The following is a 6,495-nucleotide window of genomic DNA, read 5'->3' on the forward strand; positions in this document are numbered from 1 at the left end:
AACAAAGAACTATCTTGCCTGAAATGTCAGTAGTACTGAGGCTGAGAAACCTACTGTGATGGTTCGGCTCTGGTGTCAACTTGGCCAAGTGATGATGCCCAGTTGTCTGGTCAGGCAAGGACTGGCCCGACCATTGCTGCAAGGATATTTCCTGGCTGGCTGATAAGTCGGAGGACTGGTATATTAAGTCATAGATCAGTTGATTGAATCTGTGGCTCATTACATCTGGGATCAACTAAGTCACATCTTCCCAATGACACAATCCAATCAGTTGATGGCTTTTAAGGAAAAGAGCGACTCTTTCTCTGCTTCTTCAGCCAGTGAGCCTCACCTATGGAGTTTGTCCAGACCCTTCATCAGAGCCTCCAGCTTCACAGCCTGCCCTATGGAGTTTGGACTTTTCCATTCCCACTGTTGCATAAGATCCCTATATAAATCTCATATTAACAGATCTCTCCTGTGGCCTGTTTCTCTAGAGAACCCTGACTACTAGAGCTTGGTATGGGGTGTTGTTCTTGAGAAATAGAATCTTAAAAATGAGTTTCTACAATTGGTTTTTTACTTTGACTAAACTCAGAGACACTAATGATTCATTTCCAATGATCAAGATGGCACTGACAGTCCATAGGGTAAACTGGCAAAAGAGATATTAAAAATATCACCATTAGATTCTGATAATTGCATGCTTACATGGAGCAAGGCTCTGGATGAGAATGTTTTTGATGCTTTTACAGAGTTTTGTGGAATTAAGAGGTATAATGATGTTGGCTGGTTGTTGTTAGATAAGCTGGATATAGTAGGGAGGGAAAGGAATGAGCTGAAGGTTTCAAATTTGAAACTTCAGTGCTGTATGAACGATGTAAAAGTTTCTATGTGTGCCCTGAAAAAATCTTATTTGCTGCAGTCGCAGATTTGAGATCTCTGAAAATTAGACACAAAGCCTCATTGTGTGAGTAGCAGCTTTACAATGTAAACTGAAATCTCAACCTTGCAGGTTGTCTGCTGTTTAAAGTAAGGGCTTTGATTGGAAAAGAATGGGATCTTGAAATGTGGGATGGTGATATATGGCTTGATAATGATGGTGATGGGGAGATGGGATCCCTGGAATCTGCTGAGCATTTGTTAGACATATCTGTAATGAATTGCCCTGAGGAAACAGCTTCCCGACCTCCAGTTTCCTCAGAGAAGTCTGCCATCCAACCTCCATATAATGAGACTAATCCTTCACTGCCTGCTAACCCTATTACCACCTCCCCTGGGGAAATAGCCCTCACTCCTCTGTTTGGAGCAACTAATCCTATTTCACCAGATGAAACTGCAACGGAATGCCCTGAGGTAATTGGCTTGAAAGACACTTCTATTTCTTTTCATGACCCACCCCTGCCACCCCTCTTTTCTTCAAGACCTATAACTAAAGTCCTAACAGGCCCCAAAAGATGAGGTACAAAGTGTGACCCTGAGGAGGTACGTTATATGCCAAGAGAACTGCATGAGTTTTCCAGTCTATATAGATAGAAATCAGGGGACTATTTGTGGGAATGGATATTAAGGGTGTGGAGTAATGATGGAAGGAATATAAAGTTGGATCAAGCTGAATCCATTGATATGGACCCACCAAACAGAGATTCTGCATTCAGTGTTGTAACTCAAGGGGTTAGAAAGGGCATTAACAGTTTGTTTGGATGGTTGGCTGAAACATGGATCAAAAGGTGGCCAACATCACCTGAGGTCAAAATGCCAGAACTACCCTGGTATAATACAGAAGAGGGGCTCTAGGGGTTTAGAGAGATGGAAGTGTTAGAGTGGATTTATCAAGGAAGACCTGCTCACATACCCCAGGAGTGTCCAGAAGATACATCTTTCACCAGAACCTTGAGAAATAAATTCATGAGACTAGCTCCATCATCCTTGAAGAGCTCTGTAGTCACTCTTCTCTGTAGGACAGATATTACTGTGGGAACTGTTATCACTGAGCTGGAATCCTTAAACACAATGGGGATGATCAGATCCCGAGTTGGCAGAAGCCCTGTGGCAACAGTTAATGACCACAGACAAGGCGGGCATAGCCACCGTGGTGAACAGCAGACTCAAAGCAGCAGTCAAAATAATCTGACACACAAAGACTTGTGGCATTGGCTAGTAGATCATGGGGTACCTAGAAGTAAAATAGATGGGCAGTGTACTAAATTCCCATTTGAGCTGTATAAGCAGAAAAATTTTAGGTCAAGTGAACAGAAGCCTAACTTGAATTACATAGAGTATCAATTCCAGGTTTACACACCCAGAACCCCTCCAATGACAGGAGGGCCAGGAATCCTTGGAGAAGGACTGCCCAAAACTTACACTGTTAACCTTCCTCCCAGCCTTCCCCAAGGAGATCTACAGCCTTTTACCAGGGTGCCTGCGCACTGGGGAGAAGGAAATGATCAGACATTTAGGGGATTATTGGACACTGGTTCAGATGTGACACTAATTCCAAGAGACCCAAAACGTCACTCTGGCCCACCAGCCAGAGTAGGGGCTTATGAAAATCAGGTGAATGATGGAGTTTTAGCTCAGGTCCATCTCACAGTGGGTCCAGGGACCCACTGGACCCATTCTGTGGTCATTTCCCCAGTTCCAGAATGCATAATTGGAATCAACATATTCAGCAACTGGCAGTATCCCCACATTGGTTCTCTGGCTTATGGAGTGCAGGCTATTATGGTAGGAAAGGCCAAGTGGAAGCCAATAGAACTGCCCCTACCTAGAAAAATAATGAATCAGAAGCAATACCGTTTTCTTGGAGGGACTACTGAGATTAGCGCCACTCTTAAAGACTTGAAGGATGCCGGGGTGACCACATCCCCATTCATCTGTCCCATATGACCTGTGCAGAAAACAAATGGGACTTGCAGGATGACAGTAGATTATCATAAACTTAACCAGGTGGTGATACCAATTGCAGCTGCTGTTCCAGAGGTGGTATCATTGCTTGAACAAATAACACATCACTTGGTACCTGGCATGCAGTTATTGATCTGGCAAATGCTTTGTCAGTAAGCAACACCGGAAACAGTTTGCATTTAGCTGTCAAGATCAGCAGTATATCTTCACTGACCTCCCTCAGGGGTATATCAGCTCTCCAGCCCTATGTCATAGTCTTGTTCACAGGGACAAGACTTGATCGTTTCTCCCTCCCACAAGACATCGCACTGGTCCATTATATTGATGATATCATGCTGTTTGGACCTGATGAGCAAGAAGTAGCAACTACTCTAGACTTACTGGTAAGGCATTTGTGGGTCAGGGGGTGGGAAATATATCCAACAGAAATACAGAAGCCTTCCAACTCAGAGAAATTTCTATGTGTCCAGTGGTGTGGGGCACATTGAGATGTCCCTTCTAAGGTGAAGGATAACCTGTTGCATCTGACCCCTCCTACAACCAAAAAAGAAGCACAACCTGTAGTTGGTCTCCTTGGATTTTGGAGACAACATATTGCTCATTGGGGTGTGTTACTCCAGCCCATTTACCAAGTGATCAGAAAAGCTGCTAGTTTTGAGTGGAGACCGGGACAAGAGGAGGCTCTGTGACAGGTCCAGGCTGCTGTGCAAGCTGCTCTGCCACTTGGGCCGTATGATCCAGCACATTCAATGGTGCTAGAAGTGTCAGTGGTAAATAGGGATGTTGTCTGGAGCCTTTGGCAGGCCTGTATAGGAGAATTACACTGCAGACCCTTAGGCTTTTGGAGCAAAGCCTTACCATCCACTGCAGATAACTATTCTCCTCTTGAGAAACAACTTTTAGCCTGCTATTTGGCCATAGTAGAGACTGAACACTTAAAAATGGGCCACCAAGTTACCATGAGACCTGAGCTGCCTATCATGAGCTTGGTGTTGTCTGACCCACCAAGCTATAAAGTTGGACACGCACAGAAACACTCCATCATAAAATAGAAATGGTATACTAGAGATAGGGCTCAAGCAGGTCCTGAAGGCATAATTAAGTTACCTGAGGAAGTGGCCCAAATGCCCATGGCCTCCACTCCTGCCGCATTACCTTCTTTTCCAGCCCAGAGTTATGACCTCTTGGGAAGTTCCACATAGTTGCCTGAGGAAGAGAAAACTTGGGCCTGGTTTACAGATGGTTCTGCATGATATGCAGGGACCACCCAGAAGTGGACAGCTGCAGCACTAAACCCCATTCTGGGATGTCCCTGAAGGACAGTGCTGAGAGGAAATCCTCCAGTGAGACGAACTTTGAGGAGTACACCTAGTTGTGCATTTTGCTTGGAAGGAGAACTGGCCAGAGGTGCATTTGTATACTAACTCATGGGCTGTTGCTAATGGTTTGCATGGATAGTCAGGGACTTGGAAGGAGTGATTAGAAAATTGGTGACAAAGAGATCTGGGGAAGAGGTATGGGGATAGACCTTTCTGAGTGGACAAAGAACTTGAAGATATTTGTGTCTACTGTGAATACTCACCAGAGGGCAACTTCAGTAGAGGAAGGTTTTAATAAGATGACCCTTCCTGTGGATACAAGTAATCCTCTTTCCTCAGCCACTCCTGCCATTGCCGAATGGGCTCATGAACAAAGTGGGCATGATGGTAGGGATGGAGGTTATAGCATGGGCTCAGCAACATGGACTTCCACTCACCAAGGCTGACCTGGCCACGGCCACTGCTGAATGCCCAATCTGCCAGCAGCAGAGACCCACACTCAGTTCCCAACATGGCACCATTCCCCAAGGTGATCAGCCTGCTCCCTGATGGCAGGTTGATTACATTGGACCATTTTCATCATGAAAGAGGCAGTAATTTGTTCTAACAGGAATAGACACATACTCTGAATATGGGTTTGCATTCCCTGTATGCAATGCTTCTTCTCCAAAAACTACCATACGTGGATTTACAGAATGCCTTATCTACTGTCATAGTATTCCATACAGCATTGCTTCTGATCAAGGAACCCACTTCACAGCAAATGAAATGTGGGAATGGGCACATGCTCATGAAATTCTCTGGTCTTACCATGTTCTCCATCATCCAAAGGCAGCTGAGTTGATAGAACAGTGAAATGGCCTTTTGGTGCCAATGGTGGCAATACCTTTCAGGACTGGTGCAATGTTCTCCAGGAGGCTATGTATGCTCAGAATTAGTGTCCACTCTATGGTGCTGTTTCTTCCACAGCCAGGATTCATGGATCCAGGAATCAAAGGGTGGAAATGGGAGTGGCACCACTCACTATTACCTCTAGTGATCCACTAGGAAAAATTTTATTTCCTGTCCCTGAAACCTTAAGCTCTGCTGGTCTACAACTCTTAGTTCCAAAAGGAGGAGTGTTCCTACCAGGAAACACAACAATGATTCCTTTGAACTGGAAATTAAGACTGCCTCTTGGCCACTTTGGGCTATTCATGCCACTGAATCAACAGGCATGCAAGGGGATTACTGTTCTGTCTAGAGTGATTGATCCTGACTATCAAGGGGATATAGGACTGCAACTATATACAATGAAGGTGAAGAAAAGTTTTACTGGATCCCTTAGGGCATCTCTTAGTACTACCGTGCTCTGTGATTAAAGTCAATAGAAAACTGCAACAAACCAATCTGGGACTACAAATGGCCCAGAAACTTTAAGAATGAACGTTTGGGTCACCCCACCCGACAAAGAACCATGATCAGCTGAAGTGCATGCTGAGGGTAAAGGGAACATGGAATGAGTAGTAGAAGAAGGTAGTGATAAATACGAACTACGAACATGTGACCAGTTACAAAAAATTAGGACTGTGACTATATGAATATTTCCTGTTTTGAGTATTTTGCATTTGTACATAAGCAAATATCTTATTTTCCTCTTATCATATGACATACGTTGTATTGTTCATGTTATAGTATTTAAGTCATTGGATATGAAATTTAAAGCAAATGTTACCTAAGGACTTGCAACCTATTCTGGAGAGATGTAGCGTTTTCCTGATTGTATGCAGGACAGCTGAGTATTGTTAGATGAAACATATGTCTGTTATTGTGTTCGATTTGGAAATTAAGCTTGTTTCTAAGTGATATGTGTAGCTGCCAAGTTGACAAGAGGTGGACTGTGATAGTTCGGTTCTGGTGTCAATTTGGCCAAATGATTATGCCCAGTCATCTGGTCAGGCAAGCACTGGCCTGACTGTTGCTGCATAAGTATCGCATGGCTGGTTGATTAAATCCTCAGTCAGATGATTACGTCTGTGACTGATTACATGTCTGATCAACTAAGGCATGTCTCCCCAATGAGACAATCCAATCAGTTGGAGGTTTTTGAGGAAGAAGACTCTTTCACTGCTTCTTCAGCCAGCAAGCCTCTCCTGTGCAGTTGGTCCAGATCCTTCATTGGAACCACCAGCTTCACAGCCTGCCCTGTAGATTTTGGTCTCTTTCATTCCCACTGTTGTGTGAGACCCCTTTATAAATCTCATATATACAGATCTCTCCTGTGACTCTGTTTCTCTAGAGAGCCCTGACT

Source organism: Tamandua tetradactyla, chromosome 16 (assembly GCF_023851605.1).
Source record: "Tamandua tetradactyla isolate mTamTet1 chromosome 16, mTamTet1.pri, whole genome shotgun sequence".
NCBI lineage: Eukaryota > Metazoa > Chordata > Mammalia > Pilosa > Myrmecophagidae > Tamandua > Tamandua tetradactyla.